The sequence below is a fragment of the Zingiber officinale genome, chromosome 7A, assembly GCF_018446385.1.
Source record: "Zingiber officinale cultivar Zhangliang chromosome 7A, Zo_v1.1, whole genome shotgun sequence".
Taxonomy (NCBI): Eukaryota; Viridiplantae; Streptophyta; class Magnoliopsida; order Zingiberales; family Zingiberaceae; genus Zingiber; species Zingiber officinale.
In genome coordinates, this window is record NC_055998.1 from 140319542 (window position 1) to 140341342 (window position 21801).

At 37.3% G+C, this 21801-nt stretch overlaps 1 pseudogene; it reads left to right on the plus strand.

Moving 5' to 3' along the window:
* The first annotated feature begins 1812 nt into the window (after nucleotides 1-1812).
* Nucleotides 1813-21340, plus strand: LOC121999787 (annotated as a pseudogene).
* Nucleotides 21341-21801: the final 461 nt, after the last annotated feature.

The following is a 21801-nucleotide window of genomic DNA, read 5'->3' on the forward strand; positions in this document are numbered from 1 at the left end:
AGTGGAAGAGGCATGGAGTTCCATTATGAATGAGACTTTAATCCCACATTGAGAGCTTCAAAGCAAATGAGTTGGTTTATATTAATTCTCGTGCTTTGATGATGTGAACAAATGCAAAGGGAGAGTCTCTCTCTCACACGTTGGTGCTTAGGGGTGCAAATTTAGGGTCCGGATTGCACTGAACTAAGTTGACCCGTGTGTGTGCATAATTTACGCGTGCCGAATGTCGGACCGGTCAGGACAAAATTTGCCCAAGTAGAACAACCAAAATTTTGTCACGTAAACTTTACACACATAAAAAAGGCAACAGAAGCTCTCCACCTATGCCCCTCTCTCTGTCGTGCATTTTTGCTCGTCGGAGTGCCCGTGATAGTAGATAGGTACCACTTGTTAGATCGAAAATAATTTAGATATCTCCACAATGATATGATATTGTCCACTTTGAGCCTAAGCCCTCATGGTTTTGCTCTTGGGCTCTACCCAAAAGGCTTCATACCAATGGAGATATTTTTTCTCTTATATACCTATGATCTTTCCCATGTGTTTCCAATGTGGGACTATGTTTGTAACCTTGCAACCTCAACACCACTAAGTTCGCCGTGATCACCTGTGCTTGGTGGAAATTACGGTTAGCCGTTATATTCTAGGAAACAAACAACTTGAGAAAGCCTCGAAGCACAGCCGGAGGTGGGACGAATCTGTTTCAAGGAAATTGCGTTCATCACAGGCCTCGGTTCACTTAGTGCACACGCCCAGTCAAGTTCTACGCTTTGCCCGGTCAAAGGCTCACTTGCCTAGTTACTTTATTCGTCCGACCAGCCTCTACACCTGACTAGTCTCAAGCTCAACTTTAACCCGACCGACCGTATTCGTTCGGCCGCCATTTCTCTAGTTCAGTCACCTTGCTACATTGCCTGACTGGCCACTTGGCTGCTTCACTCGCTTAACCGCACGTTCACTCAGTCGCCCGTCTCTCCCGTTCGGCCTCTCTGCCCGGACGACCTCTAGCTTGCTCGGTAGCTAGCTCGCTTGCTTGGCCTTTCTACCCGGACGACCTCCAGCTCGCTTGGCAGCTAGCTCGCTCGCTTGGCCTTTCTGCTCGGACGACCTCCAGCTTGCTCAGCAGCTAGCTCGCTCACTCGACAACGTAACTCTGCCCGGTCAGCTTGACTGCTCGGTCAGCCTAACTGTTCAGCCGCTGAGCTTGCTCACTGCTTTACCCGTTCGGACTCTCCGTTTGCCTGACCGCACTATCTGGTCGACACTCGGACGCTCGAACTTTGCTGCGGGGATGCTCTACTCGCTCAGCCACTCTGTGGACAACAATTGGCAAAAAAAACCAGCCCCTGCTGGCAGCCTGATATTATTAGCTCAGGTTATCTCGACAAATAAGTTTGATTGAATTTCATGTAATTTAAATTTAACAAAGTCCCAAATATCTCAGGCAACAGATTGTTTTATCCAAAAATCTTGATACCTATTCACTTCTATTAAGATGGCGACAGAACATAATGTTGAGATGCAACAGACTCAACACATGAAGACCCCCTCCACCCCCATGAGAACTGTGCCAATCAATCACGGGGAAAAGCCAGAGGAGTTCAGTGGACTGAACTTCAAGAGATGACAGCAGAAAATGCTCTTCTACTTGACCACGCTAAATGTGGCCCGGTTCTTGAGTAAGGACCCTCCCAAGTGAGCTGAGGATGTTAATGTGCAGACCATCAGTGCAGTGGAGGTATGAACTCATTCTGAGTTCCTTTATTGAAACTGAAGAATAAGTAGGAGGCAAACTTGAATGAGGGACCAAAAATGGACGACCTCTACGCAATGGTCTCAAAACTGAACATGGTCAGTTCAAACCCACGACAATGGTGGATTGATACTGGAGCCATCGGACATGTGTGCTGCAAGAAGGAGTTGCTCCATAACTTCGAAGAAGTCAATGGAGACAAGCTGTTCATGGGAAACTCAGCAACCTCAAATATCATGGGCCAAGGAAAAGTGGTGCTGAAGATGACCTTGGCAAGCACCTCACTCTGAACAATATATTGTATGAGATTTGGAAGAATCTAGCGTCTGGATCACTGTTAAGTAACCATGACTTTCGTATTGTTTTTTATTCAGACAGAGTTGTATTATTTAAGAATGGAATGTTTGTAGGAAAATGCTATATATCTGATTGGTTGTTTAAGCTTAATGTAATGATGATTAGGCCTAAGATAAATAAAAATGAAAGCTCTTCCACTTATATGCTTGAGTCTTCATGTTTGAGGCATGTTAGACTAAGACATGTTAACTGCGATGTGTTATGTAGATTAATAAATATGTAAAACATACCTACATTCCACCTTGATCTAAAACACAAGTGTGAGATTTGTGTTGAAGTAAAAATGATAAGGTCTTCCTTTTAACACATTGAAAGAAGCAACGAATCACTCGGGCTAATTCACACAAACGTGTGCGACCTCAAAGGTACTCCAACACGTGATGGGAACAAATACTTCATCACTTTTGTAGATGATAACATAAAATATTGTTATATGTATCTTCTCAAAAGTAAGGATGAAGCTATATAGAAATTTGTTCTCTATAAAAATGAGGTTGAAAACCAACTTAGTAGAAAGATTAAGGTGGTTCGAAGTGACTGAGGCGGTGAATATGTATCACCGTTCACTGAGTTGTGTGCTTAACATGGGATCAGACACGAAACAACAACTCCTTATACTCCTCAGCAAAATGGAGTTGCTGAGCGAAAGAATCGAACTCTAAAGGAGATGATAAATGCTCTTCTATTGAGCTCTGGATTACCAGAGTTCATATGGGGGGAAGCTATGATAACGGCTAATTATCTTTTAAATAAGGTGCCCTGAAAGAAAATAGATAAAAACCCTTATGAGTTGTGGAATGGAAGACAATCGTCCTACAAATATTTATGAATATGGGGGTGTCTTGCCAAAGTATTGGTGCCTGATCCAAAAAGGATTAAGATAGGACCAAAGCTTGTTGATTGCATATTTATTGGATATGCACAGAACAATAGTACATATCAATTTTTTGTGTATGATTCACAAATACCGGAGATACACAAGAACTCGATAATAGAATCGAGAAATGCCTCGTTCTTCGAACATGTGTTTCTGTATAAGACCCAAGAGGATGCTAGCTCCTCAAAGTGGACATATGAAACACAAAGTGAAGATAATGGTGATGAACCAATCAAGGTTGAGCTTAGACAGAGCAAAAAAGCTCAGGTAGAAAAATCCTATGGATCGAATTTTATCATTTCCATGTTGAAAAGTGAGTCTCGAAGTTATTTAGAAGCTATAAGCTTTTCTGATGGACCTCACTGGAGAGAGACAATTACATTTAAGATAGAATCTATCTTGCAAAATCACATTTGAAAATTTGTGAATCTTCCTCCGGGAAGTAAACCACTAGGTTACATGTGGATATTCAAGAAGAAAATGAAGTCAGATGACACAATTGATAAGTATTAAGTCAGGTTGGTAATCAAAGGATATCGACAACGAGAAGACCTTGATTACTTTGATACATATTCTCCGGTGTTGAGAATAACTTCCATTATAATATTGTTGGTTATTGTCACTCTATGGAATCTCGAAATACATCAGATGGATGCTAAGACAATCTTTTTAAATGGGGATTTAGAAGAGAAAATCTACATGGAGCAACCTGAGGGTTTTTATGTGCCGGGATAGAAAAATAAGATTTATAGATTGATGAAGTCATTATATAGCTTGAAATAAATATCAAACCAGTGACATGAAAAATTTGATAATGTTATGAAGGAATATAGATTCAAGATTAATGAATGTGATAAATATGTTTACATGAAAGTCACATAGAATGACTATGTTATATTGTGCCTATATGTAGATGACACACTTATCATTGGGAGTAATGATAAGATAATCAAATCCACTAAATATATGTTAAACTCAAGATTTGACATGAAAGACATGAGTCTTGCTGATATGATTTTAGGAATCAAAATTCTTAGAACAACATAAGGACTTATTTTTAATCAGTCTCATTACGTGGACAAAATTCTTAAGAAATTCACCAAGGGTGATATTGCGTTGGCATGAACGCTGATAGATACAAGCTAACATCTATCGAAAAATCGAGGTAAAAGTATCTTTCAAATAGAGTACTTTTGAGTGATTGGAAGTCTGATGTACTTAATGAGTTATACATGACCAAACTTAGCCCACGCGCTAAGTAAACTGAGTAGATACATGAGTAATTCCGGTATTAAGCACTGGAAAGGGATAACAAGGGTATTGATGTACTTGAGGTATACTCGTGAATTTGGTGTCCACAATACGAGATATCTTGCTGTGATCGAAGGATACAACGACACGAGTTGGATATCTGATATAAAAGACTCTAAGTCTGCGAGTGGATATGTATTTACTCTTGGAAGTGCAACCATATCCTAAAAATCTTCTAAGCAAATGGTAATAATCAGATCCACGATGGAATTTGAGTTTGTAGCTCTTGACAAATGTGGTGAAGAGGCTGAATGACTACAACAATTCTTAAAAGATATTCTACAAAGTCCCAAATATCTCCAGCAACAAATTGTTTTATCTAACAAAACATTGCCTACCTACGTCTATAGAGTCATTGTTATGTTATGCACGCATTTCAAAGTATTATTATGTTCTTCAAAGCTTTCCTAAGAAAGAACATGTTGTAAAGTGCTTTTGACATCTTTCCTTAAACGAACGCGCAAATCTCTGTGATTTGATAGGCTGGAAGCTTCTAAAGCACAATTTAGTTACGGAATATTCTCCGTCCTTTATAGCACAAACTTCTAAAAGAGTACGACATGACAGATATATGGGTCTCGCTATAGGCCGATTGGCCACCACTCGATCGGGAGATCGTCTGCTTGGCGTCGCAGAATACAATCAACAACTCGTTCTACACTCAGCCCTCCCTCTTGATGGGGAGGCGTGATATATCCGACTGGTCCTTAGTTTCGATCGGATAAAGGAGGTAAATTATTATTTAGTTTTCAACCTTGTCGCAAGTAATGGCTCAAAGTACGATTGATCGAGAGGTCCGATCAACCCTTCACATCTGACCGACGATACGAAGCCCGCTTAGCCAACCTAGCCTGGTCATCAGTTCCAGGTCCGTTTGATCATGTGACTTTGACCGCTTGATATATATATATATATATATATATATATATATATATATATATATATATAATGTAAATGAATCAAACGGTTCGCGAGTTATTCGGAGCTCGATTCAGTAAAAAGCTCGTTCGAATTTGTTCGTTTATCTTATCGAGCCGAGCTCGAGCTCGAGCTTAAAGATATTCGGCTCGTGAGCTCGCGAACATGTTCGTTTATAGGCTCGCGAACCAAAAAAATGAGCCTTAAAACGAGCCTTAAACCGAGCTCTAAAACGAGCCAAAAAATAAGCTCTAAAACGAGTCTTAAAATGAGTTTTAAAATGAGCCAAAAAACGAGCTCTAAAACGAATTCTAAAACGAGCCAAAAATGAGTTCTAAACGAGCCCGAAAACGAGCCCGAAAACGAGCCCGAGTTCGCTTAACGAGTTAGGCTCGTTAACTTTGATAATCAAGCTAATAATGAGCCTAGCTCGAACTATTCGCGAGCTTGATAATCCTAAAACGAGCCGAGCTCGAGCCTTGTGATAAAAGCTCGATTCGATCTCGAGCCCGAATATAACTTAAATGATCCGAGCTCGAGTCTAATACTGTTCGACTCGATTCGACTCATTTACATCCCTATATATATATATATGTCCTTTATAAATTGAGGGGGCGTTTGGTTTAGGGGAATAGGAGTGGGGAATGAGAATGGGAATCATTGATTGTCATTGTTAATGTTTGGATTATAGGAATAGGAATGTAAATAAGGGAATGAATCCTTGAAATTGGGTTATAACTCATTCTCATGTATCTCCCATTCAATGAGCCATTACCCATTTTCATCAATCAAAATATTCCCTTATTCAAAAAATACCCTTGAGCTAAAACTAAAATTTTCTATCTTAATATCAAATATCAAAATATATTTATTTATTTTTTCTTTCATATCAATTCTCTCTCCTTGTTCTCTCTCATCATATTTTCTCTCTCATCATTTTATCACACACTTTCTCTCTCCTATCACACACTTTTTTTCTCATTACACTTTCTCTCTCATCATACTTTCTCTCTCCTCAATCTCTTCCATCGTACTCTCTTCATTCTTTTTTTTCTCATCATACTTTCTCTCACCTCAATCTCTCCCATCACACTCTCTTTTATCTTTTTTTTTCTCATTACACTTTCGCTCTCATCACACTTTCTCTCTCCTCAATCTCTCTTGTCACACTCCCTCCTTTTTTTCCTCAACACACTTTCTCTCTCATTATATTTTCTCTCTCCTCAATCTCTCACATCACACTCAATGTTCCCTTTTTTTTCATCACACTTTCTCTCTCATCATACTTTATCTCTCACTATACTTTCTCTCTCCTCAATCTCTCTCATCACACACTCTCTCCTCATTTTTTCTCATTATATTTTCTCTCTCTTCATCCTCTTCCATCGTACTTCCTGTCACATCATATTTTCTCTCTCATCTTCTCTCATCATGCTCTCTCTCCTATCATACTCTCTTTTCTCATTTTCTCTCATTACACTTTCTCTCTCTTCATTCTTTCTCATCACACTTTCTCTCTCATCACACTTTCTCTCTCATCATTCTCTTTCATCATATTTTTCTCTCACATTCATCTTTATCTCATATCTAATTTTTTCTCTTATTTTTCTTTAAGGGTAAAAAAGAAAATTTTGATTTATTCCGATAGAAAATATGTAACTAACCAAACATTGCTTTTAAGAGTAATATCCATGCTCATACCCATTCCCATTCCACAATATAATGATTTCCATTCCGATTCCTATTCCTAACAAAGAACCAAACACCCCCTAAATCTATTGCACTTAATTTTAACCGGCATAACAGTATAAGTGGTTGTTTCCCCTACTTAACATGTGACCTCTCGTTGAAGGAAAATTAAATCATAATCATTAAAAAAATCAATTTTAAAATAAACTAAAATTCAAATCGATTGAATTTAATTTTGATCTAGTTGAATTCAATGAAAATTATTTTTTAAAAATTATATATTGTTCAATTTTCTATTTCCAGCTACAATTTGAAGCTTACGGGTCCATAGGGCATCGGCAGCAGGAGCTCATCGGAAGGAGCTCCCTCCCATTATTTTTTATTTAAAATATTTTTTAAATTTAAATATAATATTGAAAGGTTTTTTTTTTTTAAATTAGGAGAGAGATATATGATATAGGATTTTAAAAAAATATGAGATCTATGGAAAAGTTATTAAGAGATTTTTTTAATAATAAAAATGTATATAAGATTTTTTATTTTTAACAGGATATAATAATAAAAATTCTCTTCAAGATTATGGATGCTCTAAGCATCCACATTGTTGATTTTTTTTTTAAATTTTTTATTTCTCTTTTTTTTAAGGACATCTTCAATGGTGAACCTCTAAATAAGATATTTTTAACTCTTAATATGTCACATTAAAAATAAAAAATTTACTATTCTCTCTATAATAAAAAAACTCTCAATAATTTTTTAGGGATCTTATGTTATATAATTCTCTATATTACAAATTATAAATCATAGTACCACACTACTTTATCATTAATTATAAGTTCCATCTTCGAAAGAAAAAAGCAAACTTAAGTTTTCAATACTACTTTTTTACTAGGAACTTCTAATCTCATCTCTACAATGATTCAAACTTTTTTATTAAGATTTTTTGAGTTTACAAATTTTTTATGAAAAAAAATGAACTCGTTACATCAGTAATTCTTTAAAATCGATCCTACATATTTAGAAAAAACAAAGTAAATATAGATACATAATTAAAAACGTATCATCGTTCATTCTAGATGATAACATTTTAAAAATCAAACTCTGAATCTCTCAGTTATGCACCTCAAACTATGTTACACTATGGAGACAACAAACTTCTCCCAAAGCTTGCATTAGAATGCTCGTCATCAGAAATTAAGAAGCGGACTCAACCCAACCTTTCTTCTTCTCTTTAGAGCACCCACAATAAGGTATTAAATGGGTGCTATAACACCCATTTAATACATTCTTTTCATTGTGAGTGAGTATTATAATATCCACTCACAAGAGAGAGGAGAGAGAATGTTCAAAGATTTGAACATCTTTGAATACCCTCTCTTTTAATTTTTTAATATTTTCTTTTCTTTTTTAAATTATAAATTTTTTAATATTATTTAAAAAATTAATAAAAGGGATGAATAAGTGGATGATGCTCTTATTCATCAGCCACGTCATCCACTTTTGCTCTTTGACTTCTGCTACGTTGTCCGGAGACAAACACCGGACCGGCTACAATTTCGGATCCGCTCCGGCGGCCATTTCATGGCTTCTTCTGCGTTCGCATCGCCGCTCTCGCTCTCTCAAATTACAAAAGACGCAGGTACTTTTCCTCCATTACTCCGTCGCCGTCTCCGCCGCATCCATGATCGGCCTCCGCCTCCCCTCCAAGGACGGCCTCCGCCTCCACACCTCCTCCCCCCTCCGGCCTCCCCGACGACGGGTGCCGCCGCGCCGGCGTCTCCCGACGGATTCTCGCCGTCCGAGCCTCCGCCGCCGCTCCTCGCAGACAGCCCGATCCCAAAAAACGGGTGGTCGTCACAGGGATGGGACTCGTCTCTGTGTTCGGCAACAACATCGAAACCTATTACGAGAAGCTGCTCCAAGGGGAGAGCGGGATCAGGCTCATCGACCGATTCGACGCCTCCAAGCTCCCCTCCAGGTTCGCCGGACAGATCAGGGGGTTCTCTTCGGAGGGGTACATCGATGGGAAGAACGATCGACGGACGGATGACTGTTTGAGGTATTGCCTGGTTAGTGGCAAGAAGGCCCTTGAAAGCGCCGGCCTCGGAGTTGGGAGCGAAGCTCTTAGCAAGGTTAGATTTGCCTCCTCCGTGATTAACGGACGCTCTTTTCCTTCACTGTAGATCTGCCTCTCTTTCGTCGTTTGCTTCTGTGGCACATGAATAACATCTCTTGGTTCGTTTTCTCCGATGCGACCCTTTCCGGTATTGCTCCGGCATCAAGATCTCCCTTCCGGTATCAGTCATTCCTCTTCCTTCTGGAGACTCTTCCTCCCTGTCCGACGACCTCTATTCTGGCACCTCATCCTTCGTTGTTGATTCCCAAAAGCCTAGCGAAGATCACCGTACGCTACTCCCTGTTATGACTCAGCAGTCAGCTGTCATCTCTGCCGATTTGAAACCTCTGCACGGTTCTTCCAAGGCATTCCTTTGCTGCTTCAGCCCAGAATCAGCAGTCTGTTGTTTTCCAAAATTCCTCCACTGGCTGAGATAGATTTTTCACATTCGACAAATGTGGCTTAGCATGAAGACCAACGACATACAAATTCTGTCTCTGAATCTATTTCTACCACCACCAAATGTCTTGCCATCAATTCCCTTCTGTCTCACCCCAAGTTTTGGTCTGCAGCCTGCGCTGGTTCATGAGATCCATGGCAGCCATCACAGCTATGGCGCCAAATTTGTGCATTGTTGGAATATATCCAACTAGCGGCTCTTAGGTAGCCATCACAGCTATGGCGCCAAATTTGTGCATTGCTGGAATATATCCAACTAGCGGCTCTTAGGTTTGATAGCAGTCGTTTCTTGCCACTATCTAAGGAATGTGTATTAATTTATCGACAATTTTCCAAAGGGCACACTCAAAGTTTGAGATTATCAAAAGGCGCCCCGAGGTTTGAAAATGCCCAAAAGGCACATCTCTTTCCCATTTGACCCTCTACTAAAGTTGACTTTTTCTTCTCTCCATGTTTGTTTCTCTTTTATTTTCTCTTAAATTAAATTAAACTTAACTTTTTTCTCTCCTTGTTTAAAAACCTAACACCACAGTTTAATTACACCAGCACCGTTGTGGTGTACCATTGTGGTGTTGGCTTTTTAAAAACCAATACTACTATGGTGGTGGTGGTGGTTTCTAAAAATCAACACATGATAGTGCTGATTTTAGTGTCACATGGTGTAAGTACCCCGTGGTGGTTTGATGTGATCAACCAAGTCAAGTTAGGTTCTGTTGGTATTTAACCCCTATGTCTAACTGTGCAGGAACTTAAGAGCATAGGAAGTCGAACGAAAGATGCAGATAGCGAGAAACGCACGAAAGAGAGTCGACGGGCTCGGTGCGTCTAAGGAATGAGTTGCTGCGGAAGAGTACGTGGGCGGACGAGAAGGAGACGCGACGTTTCTGAGGGACGAGAAGTCGGAGCAGAAGATTGCTCAAGAAAGTCGAAAGTTGGGTTCGGGTGAACCCTATTCTGGATGGCCGAGATCACCCAAGCGAGCGGAGCCGAAGCAGAAGACCCGCCGGACCAATGTGAGCGGAAGCGGAAGACCGGGATCGAAAATCAACAAAAAGTTGATTTTTCGGTTTGGGGTGCCCTGACCAAGTCCGGGGCACCCGGAACCCTTCCGGGGACCCGAACCGGAAAAATTAGGCAAACGCGACGTGGCGCCTTGTGTTGCGACGGGGATAAAATTTTATCCTCTTAAAGGCGCCTAGAGCCCTTCCAGACATCTCAACCAATGCTATATGTCTATAAATACAACCCTAGTCTCAGAAGCTAAAATAGAACACTTGTAATCAATTCCTTTCTTTTTTAGCTTTGTAATTGTGTGCTTCAACATTGTAAGAGGCTACTCCGACCAGAGGAGAATCTTAGTGTGCTTTTCAAGGTCTTGGATTAGCAATCCCCTGATTGCAAACCAAGTAAATTCGGTGCCTCTTTTTCTTAATTAGTTTCTTAATTCCTTTTATACAAGTGTTAGTTTTAATTACGTTGTAAAGTCCGAGAAATGTGTCTTTGTATTTGCGGGGCAGTTCACTCCCCTCTTGATCGGTCGCCAAGGGACCAACAAGTGGTGTAAGAAGGATTAACCGTCGACCGAAGCAAAATCAATGGCCGGACCAAGTCTTGTCCCACTAAAGTTTGGGAGGGAGTTCGCGCACTAGAAACGTCGAATGGAGGTATTTCTAAAAACTGATTTTGAAATTTTTTTAATTATTAAATACGGTTTTATAGTTTTAAAAGATCAACAAGGCGTAGAGAAAGATGAGCATCTTTGGACGAAGAAGGAACAAAGTGATTTCATCGCCAACGACAGAGCAAAATATCACATGCTGAGTGTGTTGCCGCCTCAAGAAGTCAACCACATCGGAAGCTACTCGTCAGCCATAGAACTCTGGGAGAAATTTCTGGAACTTCACGAACGCACATCCGAAACTAAGATCGCACGACAAGACCTTCTTCGAAATCAACTAACAAACGTACGTCGGGAAAAAGGTGAGAAGGTAGCCCAACTACACGCGAAGATCAAGGAACTGATCACCGGACTGGTCAACCTTAGCGAAACGGTAACCAATCAGGAAATCGGTACGCTACGCGCTCAACGCCTTTCCCAGGACTCTAGAATGGACCTCAATAATCGACGTCTACTACTTGGAGGTAAGTACACTAGAATTGTTTTCAACTTTAGAATTACATGAATCTAGATATGCAAGATTAAGCAAAGAGTCAAGTCAGAACCTTGCACTAAGAGCCGCCAAGAAGAACTAACCCGAGTCAGGTAAGGAAGTTTAGGAAATTTTTTTGATCTAATAAATTTAAAGAAATGCAGAACAGAAAAACTCCAAGACATAGGAGAAAAGTTCGATGCTACTGGTGTCAAAAGGAATGACACATAAAAGAGGACTGCCCAGAGCTCAAAAAGGAAAAAGACAAGGGGCCTAAGCCAAACAAATACAAGAATCTCAAGGCTACTTAGGACGAAAGCTCATCATCCGAGTCAGAAATAGAAGCATACGCCGGACTAGTACTGATGGCTAGCCACGAATATCAATGCACCTCGAAGGTAGCATCGATGAGGGGGGAGCGACATCAGACGAAAGCAGCAAAGCAGGGGGAGAATCAAGCTTCAGATCCAACATGGTAAGTGAGGTATGTCTCTTACCTCCTGATCAACTCTATTTCGGTATTAAGTCTATGACTAAATCAATGTGCAAATTAAAAAGTAAAAATGATAATTTGAAAAAGGAGAATTTAGAAATAAAAAGAATCTTAGCAAAGTTATGCTTAATAGAGGAGCTTAATAAATTGAAAATGCTAGTTTAAAGGAACAAATAGAAAACTTAAAAAGTTCTGCATGTTCAAATTTTTCTGCTTTAAATTTCAAAAAATGTAAATGATTAAATTGGTATTATAGATTTCATAAGGGCCAAATTAGAAAAATATCATAGAAATTTGTTCCTAAAATTTTTTTAATTAATCATGTAGGAAGGAACCTATTTTGGGTTCCAAAATCATATTTGGATTAATATTTTTTTTTTTGCTTTCAAACAGAAAGTTAAATAATTCATTTCTTTAAAAGACTTTATCTAGAAAGTGGTTGTTGCTCCAATATCTAAGAAGGTCTAGTGCCTCGCCACAGCCTGGAAGCCAATTATTGAAATAAGTATTTAATTAACTAACCGTTAAGCAATTAGTTGTTATAAAAATGCCTTCAAATGTTTGCCAAAAAATTTTGTTCGAAATTATTTAAAAGTTAATTTTTTTTCAAGAACTTCATCACTTAACTGTAAGAAAAATTTCAGATGTTAAATTTTTTTTTTACACTTTAATTTTTTAATTGACCCTTAGACTTTTTATTGCTATTAAGTAGATTTTTTTTAAAAGTACCCTATTTTTTAATTAGATCAAAAGGGGGAGTAGTAAAGATTAAGTCTACGAGGAGGGTAGTACAATTTTTAATTTTTGTATTTTTGTAAAAATCTTATTTTATAACTGTTATTTTTGTGGTATACCCTAACTTAACTTGGATTTACTCACATCAAAAAAGGGGAGATTGTAAGTACCTTGTGGTGGTTTTGATGTGATCAACCAAGTCAAGTTAGGTCATATTCGTATTTACGCTAACGAGAAGGACGACACAGGAGAGAGCTAACAGGCTCGTTGCGTCCGAGGGACAAGGTGTTGCGGAAGAGTACGCGAGTGGACGAGAAGGAGGCGCGCGACGTTTTTGAGGGATAAGAATCCAGAGCGGAAGATTTCTCGAGAAGGCCAGAAGTTGGGTTCGGGTGAGCGCTATTCCGGATGGCCGAGATCACCCAAGTGAGCGGAGCCGGAGCGGAAGACCTGGACAAATACGAGCGGAAGCGGAGAGAAAGAGCGGGATCGAAAATCAACAAAAAGTTGACTTTTCAGACCGGGGCCCCCCAACCAAGTCCGGGGCGCCTGGACCTGTCCAGGGTGCCCAAACTTGGTCTAGGTGCCCGGACTCCGGGTGCCCGGAACCTTCCGGGCGCCTGGACCAGAAAAATTAGCCAAACACGACGTGGCGCGTTGCATTGCGACGGGGATAAAGTTTTTTCCCATAGAGGCGCTTGGAACCCCTTGATGATTTCAAGCACATATAGACTCTAGGACACTTTAAAAACTTGTAGCACTTGGAATGGGTCTGATCAAAGCTCTCTAGGTTCATCAAAGAGGTTTGACTGAAACCCCTTGATGGACCTGAAAAGACTTTAAACGATATTTTTTTAGTCTTGAAATTGAGTTGTTATTAGTTTCACCCAGTAACAAATGTAGTTCTCTGAACGAGCTTCGATTTAAATAAAAACTATACTTCATTCTGATACCCGAGTAAAAAATTATGGCATCCGAAAGTAGCCAATTGACACATACATACATATACTTATCATATGGATATCATGGACACCATACATACCTTACTACATTACCCTCTTCTATTATATGTCAACTTTTTAGAAATTCAAATCTCCTAAGTTTATCAATGAGTTTCAGTCAAAATCCATTGATGGACCGATCTGACCTATTCTAAGGTTTCTAAAGTTCCCCGAGTCTATATATGCCAGAGATATCAGCTTGAAGTCATTAACAACAGTGATCAGAAGATTTTCAAATTTTATAACTTTAAGGCAATTGACACATGCATATAACTTATCGTAGAGATCTCAGAATTAAGCATGAACACCATAAACACTCTCACTATAATATTCTCTTCCATTACATGTCAACTTTTCAAAATTTCAAATTCCTTAGGTCTATCAATGTGTTTCGGTCAAAACCCATTTGTACAGTGCTCTAAAGTCTAAATATACCCTTCTTTATTGTTTTTAAAAAGTCAACGCCACAACTTAATTACACTAGTATCCATGTGGTGCTGGTTTTTACCAGCACCACAGTTGTTGTTGCATGCATGCAGAGAAGAGATAAATGTTTAATTTAATTTAGGAGAAGAGAGAAAAGGTGTTGTATGCAAAGGAGGAAAGAGAAGAAAAAGTCAGCTTTGGTAGAGGGGTAAAATGAGAAAGAGATGCGCCTTTTGAGCATTATCAAACCTTGGGGCGCCTTTTGGGTAATCCCAAACTTGGGTGCGCCCTTTGGGAAATTGCCGATTAATTATTGAACAATATTTTTCTCATTTGATTCAACAAGGGTGTGTCAGTGCCCACAACCCCTCCACCCTCTTCACAGCCATGGCATCATACATTAAGGGTATGCTGAGTTGAAAACAATCATGCCTGTCAACATTACACATGACTAAAAGAGAACCTGAATATGGAAGTATTATGTAGAACTTAAAAAAAATTGCCACGTAGGCAGCAATAAGATGCCTCTCCTCCTAACTTTTATATGTTTAATACATAGAGTTTAATTGTTTAAGTTTGTTCCTCGAATTAGTGTACAAATTCATGTCTGTTTTGGTTATCTGTGGTATTTGAGGGTGAATTTCATCTTCTTGTTTCTTTCTCCATTTGTCTACTTTTTCTTGATTGTCCTTTTTAACTAGCTAGTTTCTTTAGCAGATTGACAAGCTTCGAGCTGGTGTTCTTGTTGGGACTGGGATGGGTGGTCTTAGTGTCTTTTCTGATGGTGTTCAGGCTCTTATTGAGAAAGGCCACAGGAAAATAACTCCTTTCTTCATTCCATATGCAATAACAAACATGGGTTCTGCACTACTTGCAATGGACATTGGTTTCATGGGTCCTAACTATTCAATCTCTACCGCATGTGCAACTTCCAATTATTGCTTTTATGCTGCTGCTAATCATATACGTTTGGCGAGGCTGATATAATGATTGCTGGTGGTACTGAAGCTGCAATCATTCCAATTGGTGTTGGGGGTTTTATTGCATGTAGAGCATTATCTCAGAGGAATGATAATCCAAAAACTGCATCAAGACCATGGGATAAGGGCCGAGATGGTTTTGTTATGGGAGAAGGTGCTGGAGTATTGGTACACATTGACATATCTTTACTATTCTTTTGCCCCATACTTGTTCTATACTATGTTGAGACGGGTTATAAATGTTATCCTTTTTTGCTGCACTTCACTGAACTTTGCTAAATTTAATATGTAAGAGTACTATCCCTCAAGTTTTTGGTCTCCAAACAGGATCCATTGTGGTCCCTATGGATCATAAACCAATTTAATATAGATTTGCATTCCGGTGAGTTCTAATGACCATTGGACAAATCCGTTGCACCCGTGCTTTCTTGGAGCCTTTCCAACCTAGTAGTGGTTGAATCTGAAATATGGATCCCAAATCAATACAGTAAAGCTTTAGAAGATGGTGGTGATTGTATTCATTGTTATATGGATCCATTAATTGAATATTTATCATAGTTTTAATGTCGGTTGACAACCTAACACAACCTTCCTCCTTTATCCGGGCTTAGGACCGGCCATGACTAGTTTGTCACGGGCGGAGTTTGTATTCATTGTTATATGATTGCTTATTTTTTCTTCAGATGGTTGGTACATTCCTTTTATTTTTTGGTACCAAATGGCAACTTGCGTTCTGAGGGACTCAAGTTTATGCAAGTCCTCAGAATGGTTGCATTTATGCTAAACTATGGTGTGGTACCGTGACAAACCATGAAAGGAAACAATTTGATTTTTCTTTTCTTCATCCATACCCACTCTTTTTGTAAATTGAGCCTTACATGATCCAAAATGAAAATCTTAGTGGTTTAACTAACTTATACTACGAGAGGCTGCTCAAATCTGAGCTAGTTAGTATATTTGAAAATCTTCTATAAAAGGCAATGCCACTCGCTGCAAGAACATACTTGAAATTTGTCAAATAATGTAGGATAACTAGAACCTTGTAAATTTGTGATTTTATTTTGATAGAGTATGAGAAAGTGGACATCTGTAAAGTTCTGCATGACAAAATACAATTAGTTATGTTATTCATTGTTATGAAGGCCAAGAAATTCAGTTCCAATATTTAAAACTTGTGTAAGCTTAATAATCGTGGACAAGCGCAAAAATTTTGTTTTTTAGCTAGTGAAAATTTAGATGGCATCATCCCAATTCCACATTTGATTTATGGATTAGTTAAATATGATTCTTTGTGTTTGAATGGCCATGTAACTTTTCATGCATGACAAATAATAATATTGGCTATCGAGTTATGCCAGTCAGTGATTAATATAGATATTGTTTTCTGTTGTTACTTAGTGTGTGGATCACCTTGTGTAAGTTTTGGAGAGCCTTGAACATGCTATGAAACGAGGTGCTCCAATTATTGCTGGGTACCTTGGAGGAGCTGTCAACTGTGATGCCTATCATATGACATGTGGCAAAAGGCGAAATCGCTCGCCCCCAGCGCTCCCGCCGTACCCTACCCCAGGCCATCACGAGGGAGGTAAATCATGGCAGCCGAGAGGGCAAGTGGTAGTGGGGTGAGTTGCACAGGGTTCGGGGATTTAAGCCCTGACAGTCCTGCAGTTCGATCCCGCGACCTCATGTGGCAAGCATGCCACCACTTACCATCTCGGATGACTTGAAGATGCTGGTGTGTCTCCAGAAGAGGTAACCCATAGTTTTTTGTACAACTGTCAACGGATTCAGATAATTTATCTCCTGGTTTGAACTTTCTTTATTTGACTCTTCATGAACTCTTAAAAAGACACTGTTTGTTGGATTCTTAAGTAGCTGAAATTCCATATTAATCATTTGATTAAAATTACCCATTTAGGTCCTTGTATGCTTATATCATGAAAATAATCGTAGTTTTATATCATTTTGTTGTAGTTTTGATTAAAATTTCTTTTGTTTTCATGTGTTTTTGTGCACTTTGTGTGCCCTCGTAGTTTTTCAAGCATCCAAGTTGTCAGACAAAGAAACTGCAAACTGAATGATCTAGCTATTGTTAAATTGAAAATTTTCTCGAGATTTGTTTTCTATATTTATCAAATGTTGTGTATGAGAAATACATCATCTTCCTTTGCAAAGATTTGTTACTTTATATGGTTCTACTCGAGGATTAAAATATTATTGTGTCGGAGTTTAAGTTTCATGTTAGAATAGTTTTGGTACTTTATTGTGTTGACATTTGATACTCTTCAAACCACTCCAAGCTCCACTCTTAAGTTTGAATCCTATAATTTCCTTCCACTTTTACCTGAACATATAAGCCGGTAGCCAATATAAAGGTGACTGAATTGAAACTTGAATTTATGAGCAACAAATCACAAAAATATAATAAGCGTACTAACTAAAATTTTATCTTCCTACTACCAAAATGAGTATCATGCATCGGAAGAGAGTATTGGTCATTGTAGTGTCCTTCTAATATTATTTTCATAATTTTCTATAACCCTTATTTAACAATGCTTAAGGATATGGATCGAAAATAATTTCTCCATATGTCGATAAATATATTTCTATTAACTATTGAGAGTTGGTCTTAGATAGACAAAATTGAAACTGGAAAAAAGTATATAGTATATACACATACATCTCAATTTCTTTGATTCTCATGCCACTCCTCTTTGCTACTATTGGTGTTTTTTTGGTGATTGACGTATCTTCTCTTCCCTTCCCCTCTCTTTTTAGTTGTTCATCTCCTGCTTGTGTCACGTGAAGATAATTGAAAGATTAGCCATGGATGAGAATTTTCTTATTTTTGTGTTTTATCTCCTCCTTATGACAAGAAGAAGGAACTTGAGGATGAGACATGAGAAGAGGATGCTAGTCACTTCCAAATGGTGTTTGATACTACCCAAATCATGCCCACATGGGTGGAATAGGTACTTGTGCTGACCCAGGATCAATATTAGTTGGCAATTAGAACGATTCTTTTGGTCGTGCTAAGACACTTGAAACCATGGTGCTAACTGGAATCATAGTGTATGCTTTAGTGTTCAAATTCCTAAAATGACAAAAAAAGAGCTGTTTGTTATCCATACTTGACTTATATTTTATCTTAAAAGTTAAAACATCAAGAGAACTGCTACTCGACGCATACAACTTTACATCTCAAACTCAATAATATCATACAAACACTATTGTTCTAAGAACTAGCACCTGCAAGAGTTTCTGAAACATCTTCCCACACTTTTGTAGCTTAAACTCGTCTTTGATTTATTGATTCCAGGTTAATTACATAAATGCTCATGCAACTTCCACAATTGTCGGAGATCTAGCCGAGGTGAATGCCATTAAACAAGTTTTCAAGGATCCATCTGCCATTCAAATGAATGCTAGAAAGGCAAGGACCTTATCATCATCTTGAGTGGCTTCGTTTTACTTTATGTTTTTCTGAGATGCTCCTTTGAACTTTTCAGTCTATGATAGGGCACTGCCTTGGTGCAGCAGGCGGTCTAGAAGCTATCGCTACTTTTCCATAAACCAGTTTGTAAGTGAAAATACTTTTCTTATTGAAATGAACAAAAAGGATGTGATATTGTGCCAAATATATCAAAATGCTTCTTGACAAATTCAGGCTATATACTAAATACATATAAGAGACAAAATTGGTAGATGACAAACAATCGAATTGGGATACAATCATAGTTTACTTATTGGATAGTAGGAGATGGAATTGAGCTTAATCAAGCACTGTATAATGCACCAGATAATTATATTCAAGTTCATGTCCATAGGGATGTAAATCCTAGTTGATTATTGATATGATCCAGGATCACTCCTGGGGTGAAGAGAGAACTCTAGGATCTCTAACATTGTAGGTGCAAAGAGTCAATGATTGTTCTTACTGGTATCACATTTTCCAAAAATTTGAGGTATCATCCTTATCAAATTAGTAGGATTTGAATCAGTACAAAAAATTGAAAACATGGGAGATTTATGTGAAAAAGTGAAACGTAATTAATAATATTAATGTGTTATAAATTATTAAAAACAAATTGATAAATGAATAAATAAATAAATAAATAATATAATAAGATTTATTTGACACTAAAAACAAGTTAAATAAATAATAATTAATGTTATCAATTAATAAGTAGTTGGATATTACTAGGATTAATCTGATACTAAAACTTAAAATATGTTTTACTGATTATATTATTATATGCACTTTTCAATATTGATTAGGTGTTAGCTATTTTTATAACCTAATATTTTTAATTAATCTTACATTCATTATTTTACATATTCCTATTTTTGCCATATGCATACTATATTATTAAACTATTGTGTTACTACTACTGCTGGCTAACCCAACAAAAATAAGATGTTTTTATGACAAATCTAATTCAATTAAAATAGAAAAATAGAGTAGATTAAGGCATGAGGTGCAAGCATAAAACAAGACTGTCCAAGTTATATAAGATAGGAAAATCTATAATTAAAATGAAATTAATATTTTTATTATTATTTTCTAATTCAATATATGAATATTTTATTATTACATAGTAAATTCTTTTTATTAATTTAATAGTATTTAATAAAAAAATATGGTTGACTATTTAGTTTTTTTAATTTACCAATAGAAATTTACTATTAGTATAATTTTTGTTTGTAAACATACTAATTAATGAAATTAGTATTAGCGTCTCTATGCCGTAGGATGATTACTTGACAATGTTGAGCCCTTCTCTTCCTCCTTTACAACCGAATCGTCTTCAGAAATCCTTCAACAATCCACCTGAAGTCACTGAACCACCTCTGTTCTTCTCTGTAAGTTGAGTTATTCCTTCCTGTAGTGCAAAGTTTTGCTCTCCTTAATAAAATCTTTAAGATTCCTGTGTTGGAAAGTTGGGTCAACAAAAAATTGGCCGTTTTCCAACAAAATCATTTTTAATTCATTTTTTATGTGATTCCATCAATTTCTTTCAAGGTGTAAGGATCCCTATCGAGAGTTCCAAACCGTATCTTGATCAATTGAGTTTGCCAACTATGAAGAGAATTCCAGATCCTAAGTAGATACTAAACTATGATTTTGGAAGATTGAAAAACTTTTTCTTCTTTTTCATTCCTGGTGTATAAATATAATCCCAGCACATGGCTTACAACTAAACTTGCATATGCATAACCCCTAAGCAACTTCTACCAAAAATTCTATGGTCTAATACCATCCCTCCTAAAAACCAAACAAGCCACACACACCTTTTCGTCAGACACCTATAGTTAATAATTAAATACAGAATATTAAGAACTAAACTAAACCATGACTCTACTAACAGTGCTTAAGATACCTTCTCAATGTGTAATTTGGAGTAACATCCACTGCTATGGTGTTAAATGACTCAATGGGCTACAAAACCAGTAACGTCATTCAGTTACATATAGGAGAATGAATATGGGTCTATATTCTACATTTTTATGCAAACAATATAAGACTGTTGAGGGATTCCAGGACAATTGATGATAACAAAATTTAGTTATTAAATGGATTTGAAGTTTGGTTAAAAATCTAGCCTTTAGCAATCAAGATGCAGACTTCTCCAATTTGAAACAGAAGACAAGCGCTAACTTGTACTGAGGAAACTCTTGGCTTGTGTGCAATAACTGCAGAATCCAGAGCCATCAGTGGAGTTTGATATAGTAGCGAACAAAAAGCAGCAGCACGAAGTTAATGTCGGTATGTTGGAAATTCTTCTCCTGTTTTGTTTTATCGCCTTAATGCAACTTTCCTGATTCACTTGATCCTGTCACTCATGCAGCTATATGGAACTCTTTTCTTGTTCTTTTTAGTGTTTGTATAATAAACAAACAAAATGTATTGTTTCGGTAAATCATCTAAATTTAATATCACTCATTTCAATCTTTGACTAGAAAAATACTATTCCAATATGCATGATGTAAGTTACAGATTGAAGTTTGTAGACGGAGATAAAACAAAGGAAAGAAACATGAGTGGTATTGAATTTTAATAATTTATTCAATATGGTACCAGATTTAAATTCATATGGGGCACAGACATTAATGTCTCCTTTTGTATATTTCATCTCTTTTCTTTTTCAAATCCAATCTCCATATATTAAAACATCAACGGTATTGAAGCATTATCTGGTTTTTGAACCTCGTCTGGAACCTAACATTTATTCCCATACTAGGGTTTTTTAATTAATAAGTAAATGAGTGATTTAGGTAGAAATTTAGAAGAATAAAATTTGACTCGTTATTTATAAAAATTGTTTATGAATATTAACAAATTTAAAAAAAAAAAAAAAAAAATATATATATATATATATATATATATATTCAAATTTATTTATTTAATTTAATAAACTATTTAATTAATTCATCCTATTTATATTGAATAAATATAAATAAATTTTTATCAAATCAAATATTAAATTTATTCACAAATATTCAATTTATTTAGGATCCTATTTCCAAGATTAGTT